Source organism: Procambarus clarkii, chromosome 91 (assembly GCF_040958095.1).
Source record: "Procambarus clarkii isolate CNS0578487 chromosome 91, FALCON_Pclarkii_2.0, whole genome shotgun sequence".
Taxonomy (NCBI): domain Eukaryota; kingdom Metazoa; phylum Arthropoda; class Malacostraca; order Decapoda; family Cambaridae; genus Procambarus; species Procambarus clarkii.
The window spans coordinates 6917998-6935033 of record NC_091240.1 but is presented as its reverse complement, the minus strand read 5'-3'; positions in this window follow the sequence as shown (position 1 = coordinate 6935033).

The following is a 17036-nucleotide window of genomic DNA, read 5'->3' as shown; positions in this document are numbered from 1 at the left end:
AATCAACAGGTGTATATATTCCTGAGCCTACTGAGCTCTATCATATCTATATTTGAAACTGTGTATGGAGTCAGCCTCCACCACATCACTGCCTAATGTGGTGGAGGCTGTTAACTACAGCCTCCATTCAGTAGTTAACACCATTTGTTAACCACTCTGACACTGAAAAAGTTCTTTCTAATATTTCTGTGGCTCATTTGGGTTCTCAGGTTCCACCTGTGTCCCCTTGTGCGTGTGCCCCTTGTGTTAAATAATTTGTCTTTATCTACCCTATCAATTCCTCTGCGAATCTTGTATGGGGTGATCATGTCTTACCCAACTCTTCTGTCTTCCAGCGATGTGAGGTTTAGCTCCCGTAGTCTCCCCTCGCGGATCATGCCCCTCAGGTCTGGAACTAGGCTGGTGGCAAACCTGTGAACCTTTTCCAAATTTGTGCTGCTTGAAAAGCTATGGACCCCATGCTGGAGCTGCATACTCCAGGATTGGTGTGACATATGTGGTATACAAGGTTTTTAAATTATTCAGAACACACGTTTCTAAAGACAGTTCGTATGTTGCCCAACCTAGCATATGCCGCTGATGGTACCCTCTTGATGTGGGGCTTCAGAGGCACAGTAGGAAGACACCATCTCTGGTTGTGTATGTAAGGCCCCTCAACCTCGAAGAAGAGGATATGTGGCACCCGGGGAAGCCTTTTTGAGGCTCCCACGTGCGCTCACATATCGTCTTCTGCTACCATTTAAGCCATTTAAACATGGAATGACTGAACGTTGTGTGCTGCCAGATGTATACAAAAGGACAGTCATGACGGCGGGGTTCCCTAGCCTATACTATCTATCCTTCCCATTCCTTCCTTCCCAAGAAATATAACGACGGATTACAAGCAAGGGATAGAGGTCTTGGCGCCTCCATTGAGCCGTCTGGTGCCTTGATAGGCGGAAGATGGCGGCCAGAGATACATCATCCTGGGAATGTGTCGATCACATCCCCCTCCGTGCAATAATAAAGCCGAGATAAACAAAACGATATGAGCGCCCTCTACAATAGACGTCATAACCCGACCACTTATCGCGTGTCACAGCGCCGTCCCAGAACAAAAGAGCGTCGCAAAAACGCGATCGCATCTCCAGTGTGTCGAATCCGAGACTATTATGAAGTGATATCGATCTCCTCTAATGGATTACAGCGATGTCGTGTTGGTATTCATGATTAATGCAAGTCATCCAGATGAGTGGAAGGAGAGAAAATGGTTTGAGGGGGGAGGGGAGGAGGGGGGGGGGGGGAAGAAAAGAGGATTCGAACCATCTTAAGGTGATATGAAGGTTTGTTCAAAGCAGCTCGTCTTATCATTGCGTCTCCATCGAATTGCTCCCAGCGGGGAAGTAACGCACTGAGTCATTCACATGTTTCTCTCTCTCTCTCTCTCTCTCTCTCTCTCTCTCTCTCTCTCTCTCTCTCTCTTTCTCTCTCTCTCTCTCTCTCTCTCTCTCTCTCTCTCTCTCTCTCTCTCTCTCTCTCTCTCCTGCCCTACAATATTTTCCCCTACCCCCCCCCCCATAATTTCCTCCCAAGCCCCATCTCTCCCCCCAATCACCGAACGATAATTAAATGAAATTGAATCCCACCACAGTACATTCCTCTCTCTATGGAGGTTTCAGTCCTCCAAGAGCACAAAAAAACCTGAACCCAGTCACTTGAGATGGACAGCATGCTGGGGGATCGAATCCTCCTTGTTCCTTGGACGGAACAGAGATAACACCGTTGCATTGAACTCTGCAAATGAAGGCGGTGATGGTTGTTCACTTCAGACGTGACGGAGAACAACAGCGTCAATGGAAAAATAGAGATAATGAAGGAACTATTGGTCGATGGCTCAAAGGCCTCCCTGTTGAAGCCTTCCTGTTGAAGCCTCCCTGTTGTAGCGTCCCTGTTGTTCCTCAAAGGTCCACCAGGACTGAACAAGGGGATAGAATACCGGAAGGCTCTCCTCCTCCCTACCCTCAGGCACACCGGCTTGGAGACCACAGCGAGGAGACGATGCTTCAAGATTTGACAGGAAATAAGGAATAATGACCCTGACTTGCTTTATGTAATAATAATATATTTGCAGCTACGTTAACTGATGCTGATGTCTCCAGCAGATGCTACAAGAGGGACGCTACAAGAGGGACGCCACAAGAGGGACGCTACAAGAGGGACGCTACAACAGAGACGCTACAACAGAGAGGCTACAACAGAGACGCTACTGTTGCTACTCTATACATGGACCAAGTTTTAGTGTCACGTTCAAACAAGTTAGTTAAAATTCTATTTATGTTTGTTCAAATAGCTGTCCTGCCACTTGTGAAAGGTCTATTATATTCAATTGTCGTACTTCCCTTCGTGTGGTTAACTATTTCAGTGGTCTACGACGCTGTAAACAAGCATTCCCTGTCATTCCTACGTTTGCTTTGCGTCTATTTCTGCTATGTTTTGCGTCTGCTTCTATGTGTGTTTTGCGTCAACTTCTCCTATGTTTGTTTTGCGTCAACTTCTCCTATATTTGTTTTGCGTCAACTTCTCTAATGTTTGTTTTGCGTCTACTTTTCATACTTTTATTTTGCATCTTTATAATTTGTTTATTCTACTTTTTTTTTTGCATATCATAGATTCCCCTCTAAATACTTCAGTATCTTAAAAGTTTAAATTAGACATCCCTCGTAGTTTCATTTGAATTATTTTTGCTACTTTGAAGCTTCAATTGGCAAGTGATGTCAACCAAACATCACAAACCCTCACATCAGACATCAACGCATCTTTTTTTGTTTCTACATTAGCCAACAAAATATAAAAACTACAGAATCCCAAAACCCAAGCATTGACTACAGACGAATTAATAAAGAAACCCCCCAACAGAATGGAAAGATTCCCCCCCTTTGGAAAATGACCCCCCCCCTTTGGAAAATGACCCCCTTTGGAAAATGACCCACTTTGGAAAATGACCCCCCTTTGGAAAATGACCCCCTTTGGAAAATGACTCCCTTTGGAAAATGACCCCTTTGGAAAATGACTCCCTTTGGAAAATGACCCCTTTGGAAAATGACCCCATTGGAAAATGACTCCCTTTGGAAAATGACCCCCTTTGGAAAATGACCCCTTTGGAAAATGACCCTTACTCCAAAGGACACAGTCAGTGGTTCCCAACCTGGACCACAGATGGCGCGCGTGTGTCGTCAGGGGGAAGAAGAGGGGAAAAGGGGGGAGAGGTCAACAATTAACGTCTGTGTTGGAAACCGTCGGTGTCCGGATGATCCGTCGGTGTCCGGATGATCCGACGGTGTCCGGATGATCCGAAAGTGTCCGGATGATCCGACGGTGTCCGGATGATCCGTCGGTTTCCGGATGATCCGACGGTGCCCGGATGATCCGACGGTGTCCGGATGATTTGTCGGTGTCCGGATGATCCGTCGGTGTCTGGATGATCCGTCGGTGTCCGGATGACCCGACGGTGTCCGGTTGATCCGTCAGTGTCCGGATGATCCGTCGGTGTTAGGTTGATCCGTCGGTGTCCGGTTGATCCGTCGGTGTCCGGATGATCCGACGGTGTCCGGTTGATCCGTCGGTGTCCGGATGATCCGACGGTGTCCAGATGATTTGTCGGGGTCCGGATGATCCGACGGTGTCCAGTTGATCCGACAGTGTCCGGATGATCCGTCGGTGTCCGGATGATCCGACGGTGTCCGGTTGATCCGTCGGTGTCCGGATGATCTGACAGTGTCCGGATGATCCGTTGGTGTCCGAATGATCCGTCGGTGTCCGGATGATCCGTCGGTGTCCGGATAATCCGTCGGTGTCCGGATAATCCGTCGGTGTCCGAATAATCCGTCGGTGTCCGGATAATCCGTCGGTGTCCGGATAATCCGTCGGTGTTCGAATAATCCGTCCATCACAGCGACTTCGACTTCGACTGACGTGTTTGTGACGTATGTCACCTTGTCTCAAGACAGCCGTGATGGCTGGCTGTCGGACGAGGGTGACACAGGTGACATTATTAATTAAATGCTAATTATGAGATTTTTAATTACGGAGCAAATAGTATTTTTTCGCCTTGATTAATACCAGTAGAGACGTAGGCATTTATGTATAGTTGGTTGGTTTGTTGATGACCTTATGAGGTCCATTAACCTATGGAAGGGGTATTAAGGCCGCCTAAAGGGATTATTGACTAATTAGCACGTGTACTTTATTAGTCTAGTGCAGAAATAAAGTATACCTTCAATGTATATATACAGAGAAAGGAGAGACACCTCTCAATGTATATATATATATACCTGTGTATATTTATGTGTATGTATAGAAGGTACTATGAAATCCTAATTAGTTGCATAATAATAATAATAATAATAATAATTATAATAATAATAATAAAAATAATAATGACACAAATTGGTTATTTATAAGTTTACCTTTAACATTTATTAATAATAAACGAGACATAAAGTAACATATTTCAAAGAAATTTATAAAAAAAAAAAATTAACAATTTTAGTAACATTTAATGATGAAATATATAGACTACTTAAATATAAAAATTGTAGTTACAACAAGAGAACATTTACAGTATTTAATGTTTAACATTAGAGCAAAAGACTAATTAACATGTAGGATGAGGAAAGGTGAGTGAAATTGGTTATATAATGGTAATTGATTCTTTGTTAGTTCCTTAACTGCGGACGGTCCTCGATCCTCGAGAGCGGAAGTGGTTGGGCACTATTCCTTCCCTCAGTTCTATCCCAGCTCCTTGTCGTCGCATCCTCTCCAAGTGCTATATCGTCGTAGTGCCTTAGTGCTCTCTTGTCGTGATTGCCTCGTCTTAGTTTCTCTTTTATAAACTAGTTTAGAGACGTGTAGTTTTTAGTTTCATTAGGACGGTCAATGTACAGTTCAGGACCCCTTGAGTTGCAAGGCATTCCTCCTTTGGTTAGTTAAGTCTCCCTCTTGCAATATCAAATTCATATTTGTTTCCCTTGTGGTGGCCATGGGTGCTCTTGCAGCCTTCTAGGAAGCGTTTAAGGTCAGGATTATATGGACAAATCCACTAGGGTTCGAACCTACGTCGAACCCTCGACGTAGATTCTTTTACCCTGTCGTAGCTCAGTCGATTAAGGCAGCGTCTGGGATACTCTCGGACGCAGGTTCGAATCCTCGTCACGGCCCTTGTGGATTTGTTCATTTGATGCATCACGCTATTGTGATTTCTGTGTGTAGTGTCAAGATTATAGAATTGTAGTGCACAGTTTTACAGACAGAGAGCTCGCTGGTGAGCGTGTGTACTGTGCTTTGATATGTAACATATTCAAAGATTTTCAGTAAGGGTGCTGAGTATTGGCTTTGATCGGGGGTTTCTTATTGTTTTAATTGCTGGTTGATGTTCAATAATTGCGAATCGAAGGTCAATTAGATCCCGAGGCGTGGTTGCCGAAGATAAGGTATTTTGTATATGGAAATACAATATATATATATATATATATATATATATATATATATATATATATATATATATATATATATATATATATATATATATATATATATATATATATATATTCAATTCATTCTGTTATCAACGTGAACACCGAGGAACTTCCCAAATATTCTGCTCTCATCTTGGAGATTGTTAATTCTCAGTTCAATATGATTGGTGAACTTGTTTCCAAACAATATGTAAAACTTTTGTTCAATGTTATGGGTGAAAATTAGTAGTCATTTATAAATGTGTTTTTTTTTCAGTTCAGCATTTGAGAAAATGAAAGTTGAATCATCAGTAAATAGAAATTGGCTTCAGGTGTTACGTGGCGTTTGGCAGGGCATTGGGTAGGCCATTGGGCAGGGCATTGTACAGAACATTGGGCAGGACATTGTACAGAACATTGGGCAGGACATTGTACAGAACATTGGGCAGGACATTGATGTACATGAGAAAGAGGAGTGGACCGGGTATATTATCCAGTGGAACACCGGTGTTTTCTGTTTAAGTCGTCCGGCCTACTCGGAAAGGTTAGGAGAGAAAACTTTCAATTAACATTTTTCATAAAAATGTGAAACTTTATGAGAATTTCCTGCTGGCAGGAAATGGCAAGGGCGGGAGAAGCATCGTCGTTCACACTAACTGGTTCATGTCCATGATCGAAAATACCTGATTAAATAGTGATACAGTCTGAAAAAAAAATATTATTGCGGTTAACTGTGTCAAAGGCCTTACGGAGGTCAACAAATAGACCTATGGACAATAGATATTTTTCTCGAGTGCTGCACGTATCAAGTCAGGCCTATTAAAATCTCACAAACTTGTTCATGAAGAACTTTCTGCCGATGCGAAATGCATTGAAAGAGGCGAGTGTCATCTAGGCCTTCACATACCCACTAGAGGGACTGTCAGCCCCATGCCCTGGAAACACAGACCGAAACTGTCTCTATTTTCCGCTTGTTACAACTTGTAATAAAGTTGTTACATCTTGGCTTAACGTGTTTATGACGTATTAGAACGCTGTTACAACTTGCTATATTGGTTGTTATAACTGGTTAGGTGTTAAAACTTGTTCGAACGTTGTACCAACGTCGTAGTTTTGGTATGTGTTTGGCGGACAACGATCTCAATACATAGACAAGACAACAGCATCTCCGTCAAGACGCCTAATAATGCACAATTACAAGGTTCCATCAAGGAATATATGATCTCATCACACAACTATAGACCACCACCAGAGATATCCTGACAAGCACTGTAATAATCGACAGATACAACGACAATAGAAGATTAGACATCATCGAAGCACTACACCCCAAACAACCCCAGCCAACTATCAACACCCAGCCGTCCACCCTAAGTGGTTGGGCAACCCGTCCTCTTAAAAATAACGTCGCTTTTCGCACGTATGCGCACCTACGGCCAAAAGTGGACGTAATTTGAAATGAAATCGACTCACAAAAGTGATGTACTGTCCCGTTTTCTGTTTGAGTCGTCCGGCCTACTCGGAAAGGTTAGGAGAGGAAACTTTCAATTAACATTTTGTCATAAAAATTTGAAACTTTATGAGTTTCCTGCGCACCTAACCTACCAGAGGACCTGCGACGTTATTTGGACAGGTTGTCCACCTTTCTTCTCAAGCTAAGAACATAAGAAATATAGACTAGTTTCTTGCTCGAGTCATTGATCTCACTCTTTCTGTCATATTCAGTTGTATAGTGAATATTATGCAATTATGTATGCCAAGTATTATGATGTCATGTATGGTAGGCATACGATGCATTTATGTACATATGCATCTAGAATGCACTCCCCAATTATGCATAGTTGCATGTGAATGGTTTAGCAACGTGAAGGTCTGCAAGACTTGCTCAATCACTATATTCATTATATCAACAATATAGCATCACAGTATTCACTATATAAACTGAAGTGGTGAGACACCACTATAGCAACACCGACTCTCCCATACATGATTAATTACGAAAAACTATATCACTGTATCGCTTTAAGTTCAATTTCTTGACTAAAACTGATATCTTACGGACCATGAAGCCTATCCATCGCGCTTGAAATGTGGACCTTTTGCTGTATGTTCACAAGGGGGCCCCATAAGGGCGCCCTAACACGGTGATCCGACAGTGAACAGCCTACATATGTTGGCCATTATAAACATATTATGTACACAGCATCAACCCTTAATACAATGTCGAGTAAAAAGGCATTTATATTCACTTATTTCTCAAGTACGACATCAATGGACTCTCTCTCTCTCTCTCTGTCCCAGCCGCCATCAACACACTCTAAAATATCTCCTATTAAAGTGTATCATAAGTTCGGTTTTTGTCTCTTGGATTCCTCAGGGTCCTTAAGCCCTAAACGGTCGTGTCATTTGCACTCAAATTCATCCCAAAATCGTATGGTGATAGAGGCGATATTAGTTTAACCCCCCGGGGATTTATGACTTTATCAGGTCCTCGTGCCGTCGATTTCCCTCTCATGTTGTCCTCGCCGGGAAGTCGCGTGTTTGGATTACCGACTCTGGCTTCGAACTAATCTTAGATACGATTATTTTTTGACTTTAATATTTTATTTGTATTTTTTTTGCAGTTGGACTGTAAATATTTGACGCAAATTATTATTTTATGATTAGATAAAGAGGGATTAAAATATTTAAAATGTATAAAATATATGAGTATATTAAAAATATTTTTTTGTTTTTAGTTATTTCCCTCGTAGAGTAAATATGTTTTATCTGTATTTTTATCATATTGTGACAATTTATTTACATAATGTTTACATCTTTTAGCAGCAAATATAAACATCCGACACTTAAAAAAAAATAAAAAAACACTATATATTTTCATCAAATTATATATATCAGCACTAGGGGCATCTGTGCCGAAGCCAAGACCACATCAGGGGATCGCGAGACGCCGCCAGCTGATTGGCAGGGAGTGTAACAAATGCGGTGTGTCGCTAGGCGCCGTATTGTGTCGCCCCCCACCACCACTCCCCCATTCTCCTGCCTCTACACCCATTATACACCATTATACCCATTATATTTACCCCATGGCCGTGTCCACCACATCACCTCTTGTCACCGGCCTCCACTTGTCGGCAGCCAGGCCTAAAGCCAGGGGGGGGGGAAGAAAAAAAAGATTTGCATATTTCTTTTATGTTTGTGTGTGGTAGGAGAAGCCGGGGAGTGGATTTGTGCCTTGCGGAATCGAACTTCAGCTCTTGGGTTCCGCCTTTTCTAGCCATTTGTTTAATGCAATGGCTCCAAAGGAAGCCGGTCGGCCGAGCGGACAGCACGCTGGACTTGTGCCTTGCGGAATCGAACTTTAGCTCTTGGGTCCCGTCTTTTCTAGCCATTTGTTTAATGTAATGACTCCAAAGGGAGCCGAGCGGACAGCACGCTGGACTTATGATCCTGTGGTCCTGGGTTCGATCCCAGGCGCCGGCGAGAAACAATGGGCAGAGTTTCTTTCACCCTATGCCCCTGTTACCTAGTAGTAAAATAGGTACCTGGGTGTTAGTCAGCTGTCACGGGCTGCTGCTTCCTGGGGGGTGGAGGCCTGGTCGAGGACCGGGCCGCGGGGACACTAAAGCCCCGAAATCATCTCAAGATAACCTCCCGACCCGTTTCTCTATCGTATTTAGCTAAAACATTATGTATGAATGCAAAGGGAACTATCAGGAGAAAGTCATCACGACTATATAGCACTGGGAAAGGGGTCAGGATAAGGATTTGGGATGGGACGCAGGGAAAGGAATGGTGCCTAAGCACTTGGACGGTCGGGGATTGAACGCCGACCTGCATGAAGGGAGTCCGTGTACAATTATGTATGGCGTTCGCTTCTGCAACTTGCTAAGTTCATTTCATTCCCCACTACGGTCCATCCGTTACTCAAGTTTCCATCCATCCACTGTTGCTCTATTGGTATTCATTGCAAGCTTTTCCTCTTTTTTTCACTGTCAATCCCTCTTAAGAATTGTATGTCTGTGTCATGTCTCTCCACACTCCCTTCCACCTTTTTTCTAGCGATGCCAGGTCTAATTCTTTCAGTCTTTCTTCATAATTCATCCCTCACTATTCTGGGAGGAGTCTTGTTGCAAACTTTTGAACCTTTTCTCTGTGTACTTAGTTACCTAGTTGTACTTACCAAGTTGTGCTTGTGGAGGTTGAGCTCTGGCTTTTTGGTCCCGCCTCTCAACTGTCAATCAACTGGTGTACAGGTTCCTGAGCCTACTGGGCTCTATCATATCTACATTTGAAACTGTGTATGGAGTCAGCCTCCACCACATCACTGCCTAATGCATTCCATCTGTTAACTACTCTGACACTGAAAAAGTTCTTTCTAACGTCCCTGTGGCTCATGTGGGTACTCAGTTTCCACCTGTGTCGCCTTGTTCGCGTACCACCAGTGCTGAATAGTTTATCCTTGTAAACCCTGTCAATTCCCCTGAGGATTTTATAGGTAGTGATCATGTCTCCCCTAACTCTTCTGTCTTCCAGTGTCGTAAGGTGCATTTCCCGCAGCCTTTCCTCGTAACTCATGCCTCTTAGTTCTGGGACTAGTCTAGTGGCATACCTCTGAACTTTTTCCAGCTTCGTCTTGTGCTTGACAGGGTACGGGCTCCATGCTGGTGCCGCATACTCCAGGATTGGTCTTACATATGTGGTATACAAGATTCTGAATGATTCCTTACACAGGTTCCTGAAGGCTGTTCTGATGTTAGCCAGCCTCGCATATGCCGCAGACGTTATTCTTTTTATGTGGGCTTCAGGAGACAGGTTTGGTGTGATATCAACTCCTAGATCTTTCTCTCTGTCTGTTTCATTAAGTACTTCATCTTCCACACCATCCCCCACACCATCCCCCACACCATCCCCCACACCATCCCCCACACCATCCCCCCACACCATCCCCCCACACCATCCCCCACACACCACCCCCCACATTAACCCCTCACACCATCCCCCACACTAACTCCCCACACTATCCCCCACACCACCCCCCACACTAACCCCCCACACTAACCCCCCCACACCATCCCCCACACCACCCCCGCACACCACCCCCACACACCACCCCCACACCATCCCCCACACCATCCCCCCCACACTAACTCCCCACACTATCCCCCACACCACCCCCACACCATCCCCCACACACCACCCCCACACCATCCCCCACACCACCCCCACACTAACTCCCCACACCATCCCCCACACACCACCCCCACACCATCCCCCACACACCACCCCCACACCATCCCCCACACACCACCCCCACACCATCCCCCACACACCACCCCCACATCATCCCCCACACACCACCCCCACATCATCCCCCACACACCACCCCCACACCATCCCCCCCACACCATCCCCCACACCATCCCCCACACCACCCCCACACCACCCCACACACACCATCCCCCACACCACCCCCGCACACCACCCCCCCACACCATCCCCCACACCATCCTCCACACCATCCCCCACACACCATCCCCCACACCATCTCCCACACCATCCCCCACACCATCCTCCACACCATTTCCCACACACCATCCCCCACACCATCCTCCACCATCCCCCACACCATCCCCCACACCATCCCCCACACCATCCCTCACACCATCCCCCCACACCATCCCCCACACCATCCCCCACACACCATCCCCCCACACCATCCCCCACACCATCCCCCACACACCATCCCCCACACACCATCCCCCACACACCATCCCCCACACACCCCCCACACACACCTTCCCCCACACACCATCCCCCACACCATCCTCCACACCACCCCCCACACCATCCCTCACACCATCCCCCCACACCATCCCCCACACCATCCCCCCACACCATCCCCCACACCATCCCCCACACACCATCCCCCCACACCATCCCCCACACCATCCCCCACACACCATCCCCCACACACCACCCCCACACCATCCCCCACACACCACCCCCACACCCCATCCCCCACACCATCCCCCCCACACCATCCCCCACACCACCCCCACACCACCCCACACACACCATCCCCCACACACCACCCCCCACACCATCCCCCACACCATCCCCCCCACACCATCCCCCCACACCATCCCCCACACCATCCCCCACACCATCCCCCACACCATCCCTCACACCATCCCCCCACACCATCCCCCACACACCATCCCCCACACACCATCCCCCACACCATCCCCCACACACCCCCCACACACACCATCCCCCACACACCATCCCCCACACTAACCCCCCCCCCCCCCAACACCACCCCACACACCACCCCCACACACCACCCCCACACCATCCCCCACACACCATCCCCCACACTAACCCCCCCCCCCCAACACCACCCCCCCCACCCCCACACACCCCCCCCCCCCCCCCCCCCACACACACCGACCATATTCCCACTAGCGGCTCGGCAAGCTTCGCCTTTCATTCAATTTGAGGGCTTTTTCCAGTGGGCTGGTCCACAATCGGGCGGTATTTGTCGTGGCTGTCCATTACGCCGCAAATAAAGACTAAATAAAGCCAAAATATTGTCCCACAACTGACGGCTGGGCTTTTAGCCTCCATAGTAAAATAATTGTTGAAAGGCGCAGTTATGTGTGAATGAATGAGGAGGCGGACGCGTTCGGGGCCCGGCCGAGGCTTCGGCACCTGACTTGAATATAATTTCGTAATATACTTTCCCGGTTTGTAGTCAGTGATGATGTGTATATATATTACTTCTCTAGGGCGGTATATGCGATGTTGAGGCGGTTTGAGGGGGCTGTTTATTAGTGGGGGTATTGGTTAATGGAAGCCATGTTTTGAGGGGATTGCGAGGCGCCTAAAACGTTTGCCCGTCATTGGACAGAGGGCAGCAGTGCAGAACGGCAGACACACTCCGAGAGCATTTTATAAATATTTTTCTGTTTTTCGTCCTCTGCTCCGGGGGAAAACATCACGCAAATTTTGCGCTCAGGATGACGTTAGTGGATAGTTCTTCCCCCTCTCCCCCCTCTCTCTCTCTCCGTCCCTCCCTACTTATGTTTCCTGTCCCCCAACCCCAGCCCCCCCTTTCCGGGGAGGGGGGTTAGATGGAGGGGGGAACAACCCCTCTAGGAAATAGCGAGTAATTCCGGGATAATAAAGACGAGGTACAGTCAAGATTGGTGGCTGTGTCACCCGTCTGTGGCCTGCTGCTGCTCTCTGTCTCTCTCTCTCTGTCTCTCTCTCTCTCTCTCTCTCTCTCTCTCTCTCTCTCTCTCTCTCTCTCTCTCTCTCTCTCTCTCTCTCTCTCTCTCTCTCTCTCTCTCTCTCTCTCTCTCTGTGTCTCTCTCTCTCTCTCTCTCTCTCTCTCTCTCTCTCTCTCTCTCTCTCTCTCTCTCTCTCTCTCTCTGTGTCTCTCTCTCTCTCTCTCTCTCTCTCTCTCTCTCTCTCTCTCTCTCTCTCTCTCTCTCTCTCTCTCTCTCTCTCTCTCTCTCTCTCTCTCTCTCTGTCTCTCTCTCTCTCTCTCTCTCTCTCTCTCTCTCTCTCTCTCTCTCTCTCTCTCTCTCTCTCTCTCTCTCTCTCTCTCTCTCTCTCTCTCTCTCACACACAAAATCTTTCCCATACGCCAAAAACGATGCGTTAAACCTGTTTCCTGCGTCATGTTCCTCGTCACTTCTGTCTGTGGTCTTCTGTCGCCTGTCCAATCCGCACAATTTCGTGTTCATTAGATATTAACTATCCGCTGCTTAGCGGAAATGAGATCGTAATTACAAGAGGAGATATATAAATATAAATAATAGAAATTATAGTAATTTTCTTCGGAGACAATATGGAGAGTGGGGGGGGGATAGATGGGATGGAGAGGGGGGTGGGGGGGATGGGAGGGGGGTGTTGAGAGGGTATGTTGAAAGGAAAGGGAGGGAGAGAGGGGGGGTTGGGGGGCGGAGGAGAGACCATTTCGTTATTATGTAATCGCGATCATTTACAAGTTCCGCGACATCGGCTTCTCTCTGATCCTCTGTGTTGCGGGGGGGGGGAGGGGGTAGGTTCCGTCTCAATTGGATTCTGATCCTACTCCGGTCTCTGTCGTTTTGAATCGCGTCGCATCGGCGCCGTATTGACGGAAGGGTGACGGGGAGTGGGTTCTGATGCTGTGAATGGAGTTCAGTGGTGTTTATTTCATCTCGTGGACAGTGTCTGGAACTAATAAGACGGGTTTTTTGGTGTGTGAGTTCTTTCTGGTGTTTATTTTTCATTTTGGGTTTATTTGGGTCTCTCTCTGTGTCACTTGTAAGGGAGAATTATTTTCTTCAGTTACGTGTTATTTTTTCCTTCGGGAAAATCTTTAGTCAAAACAGATTTTTTGATGTTGAATGAGGTGTATATCAGCGCCCGTGGCTAGGGTTTGGCGTCTGTCTGTCTGACTCTCTCTCTCTCTCTCTCTCTCTCTCTCTCTCTCTCTCTCTCTCTCTCTCTCTCTCTCTCTCTCTCTCTCTCTCTCTCTCTCTCTCTCTTTCTTTCTCGCCTTAATTTAATACACATCTGTATTATCCATGGCTTCGAAAATATTAAACGGATCTTTCTTTCTCTTGCGCCCTTACACAGTTTAAAGTACAAACCGAGAACATTTTTTTTTTGGGGGGGGGGATCAAGCAGTCTATTATTGAATGTGCGACCCACAACAGTCGCTGTGAGCACCATTATCTTTGGATGGAAGGTTGCATCACTGGCGATACGCAATGTTGCAGAACATAATCTGCATATAGAAATCTGAATTGGGAATCATTGACGCGTTTCTACGAGGTGAGACCAATCCTGGACCACCCGGCGCCAGTGTCGAGTCCTTATACTCGCTAATCACCCAACAAGGCTGTTGGAAGCTGAGCTAATCATTAGGATACTGCTGTAAGCCTGAATAGCCGTACCGCTCGCTAAGGGAATAGGAGATAGGATACGAGATGGAATGTGTTCGCTAAGGGAATAGGAGATAGGATACGAGATGGAATGTGTTCGCTAAGGGAATAGGAGATAGGATAAGAGATGGAATGTGTGGTGTCTCACCGGACTGGTTCCGGAACTGAGAGGATTGCGTTGCTAGAAGACAAAATCAAATAAACCCCACGTCATTGGAAGACAAAAGAGTTGGGGGAGACATGATTACTATATACGAAATTCTAAAAGGGAAAATCATAGGACAGAGAACTACTATAACGTGACGCAAGAACTATAAGTACCCAAGTAAACCACTGAGGTATTCAAAGTACCTCGTTAAGTGTTGTACCTTGTAAACTCACGACAGGACGCATGCGCAGTTACAAACGCATATTTGAACAGTGCCCCAGCAGTTTATACGGAACCTGTACACCCACTCGATTGAACGCCGAGAGAGAGAGGCGGAACCAAAGAGCTGAAGCTCAATATACCCCCGCAGACACGGTGAATGAACCATCGCGTCATATTATTAATGCACCATTTGATGTAAGTTTGATGTCATATTATTGTAGTTCCCCCTCGTCCCCTCGTCCCTAGGTGACCCCACCCCCCCCCCTCCCCTTCACCACCCCCTCCCCCATAATCCCCCACAACCCCTCTCCCCCAAAATGCCCCCCCCCCATACCCCAGGAAGGGGGGGTGTGGGTGGGCATAGCAGGGCACAGGAGCGGAGAACAGGCCGCCGACGCCCGCCATTGTATCTCCCTTCTAAGCCGGTTGACCGAGCGTCCGCTAAACGTTTTCCGTACATTAAGTTATCCGAAAAAGGCAGTAGAGTGAAAGGGGAAGCCCTCCTGTGGCGGAGTAGCCTGTCGTATTGTCCTCTGCCCACCGCGCGGATCAATTGAACTAGTGTGTGTGGGCGACGGCATCGGTGTTGTCGGGGGGCCCCCGTGTGTCATTGAGTGTATTAACACCCACTTGGATGGCCTGGGCCAACACATATATATATTTTTTTTTGTTATTGTGGTATTTATGGAGCTCGGGTCAATACGTTCCTTCCATGGGATATTAGCTTAGGTTGGTCGGGAGCGTGAGACGTTCGGGAGAACGTGGGTGGTGATCTCTTGGCTAGGGTCAGATTCACGAAGCAGTTACGCAAGCACTTAACGAACCTGGGGCCAGATTCACGAAGCAGTTACGCAAGCACTTAACGAACCTGGGGGCCAGATTCACGAAGCAGTTACGCAAGCACTTAACGAACCTGGGGCCAGATTCATGAAGCACTTACGAACCTAGAGCCAGATTCACGAAGCAGTTACGCAAGCATTTAACGAACCTGGGGCCAGATTCACGAAGCAGTTACGCAAGCACTTAACGAACCTGGGGACCAGATTCACGAAGAAGTTACGCAAGCACTTAACGAACCTGGGGCCAGATTCACGAAGCAGTACCGCAAGCACTTAGCGAACCTGGGGCCAGATTCACGAAGCACTTGTGAACCTGGGGTCAGATTCACGAAGCACTTACGAACCTAGGGCGAGATTTACGAAGCAGTTACGCAAGCACTTAACGAACCTGGGGCCAGATTCACGAAGCAGCTACGCAAGCACTTATGAACCTAAGGCCAGATTTACAAAGCAGTTACGCAAGCACTTTCGAACTTGGGGCCAGATTCACGAAGCAGTTACGCAAGCACTTACGAACCTGGGGGCCACATTCACGAAGCAGTTACGCAAGCACGTACGAACCTGGGGGCCAGATTCACGTAGCAGTTACGCAAGCACGTACGAACCTGGGGGCCAGATTCACGTAGCAGTTACGCAAGCACTTAACGCACCTGGGGCCAGATTCACGAAGCACTTACGAACCTGGGGACATATTCACGAAGCAGTTACGCAAGCACTTACGAACCTGGGGCCAGATTCACGAAGCAGTTACGCAAGCACTTACTAACCTGGGGGCCAGATTCACGAAGCAGTTACGCAACCATTTAACGAACCTGGGGTCAGATTCACGAAGCAGGTACGCAAGCACTTACGAACCTGTCCATCTTTCCTCAATCTTTGGCGGCTTTGTTGACAATTATTAAACAGTTAATGAGCTCCGAAGCACCAGGAGGCTGTTTATAACAATAACAACAGTTGATTGGCAAGTTTTCATGCTTGTAAACTGTTTAATAAATGTAACCAAAGCCGTCAGAAATTGAGGAAAAATGTACACGTTAGTAAGTACTTGCGTAACTGCTTCGTGAATCTGTCCCCAGGTTCGTAAGTGCTTCGTGAATCTGGCCCCAGGTGCGTTAAGTGCTTGCGTAACTGCTACGTGAATCTGGCCCCCAGGTTCGTACGTGCTTGCGTAACTGCTTCGTGAATCTGGCCCCCAGGTTCGTAAGTACTTGCGTAACTGCTTCGTGAATCTGGCCCCAGGTTCGTAAGTACTTGCGTAACTGCTTCGTGAATCTGGCCCAAGGTTCGTAAGTACTTGCGTAGCTGCTTCGTGAGTCTGGCCCAAAGTTCGTAAGTACTTGCGTAGCTGCTTCGTGAATCTGGCCCAAGGTTCGTAAGTTCTTGCGTAACTGCT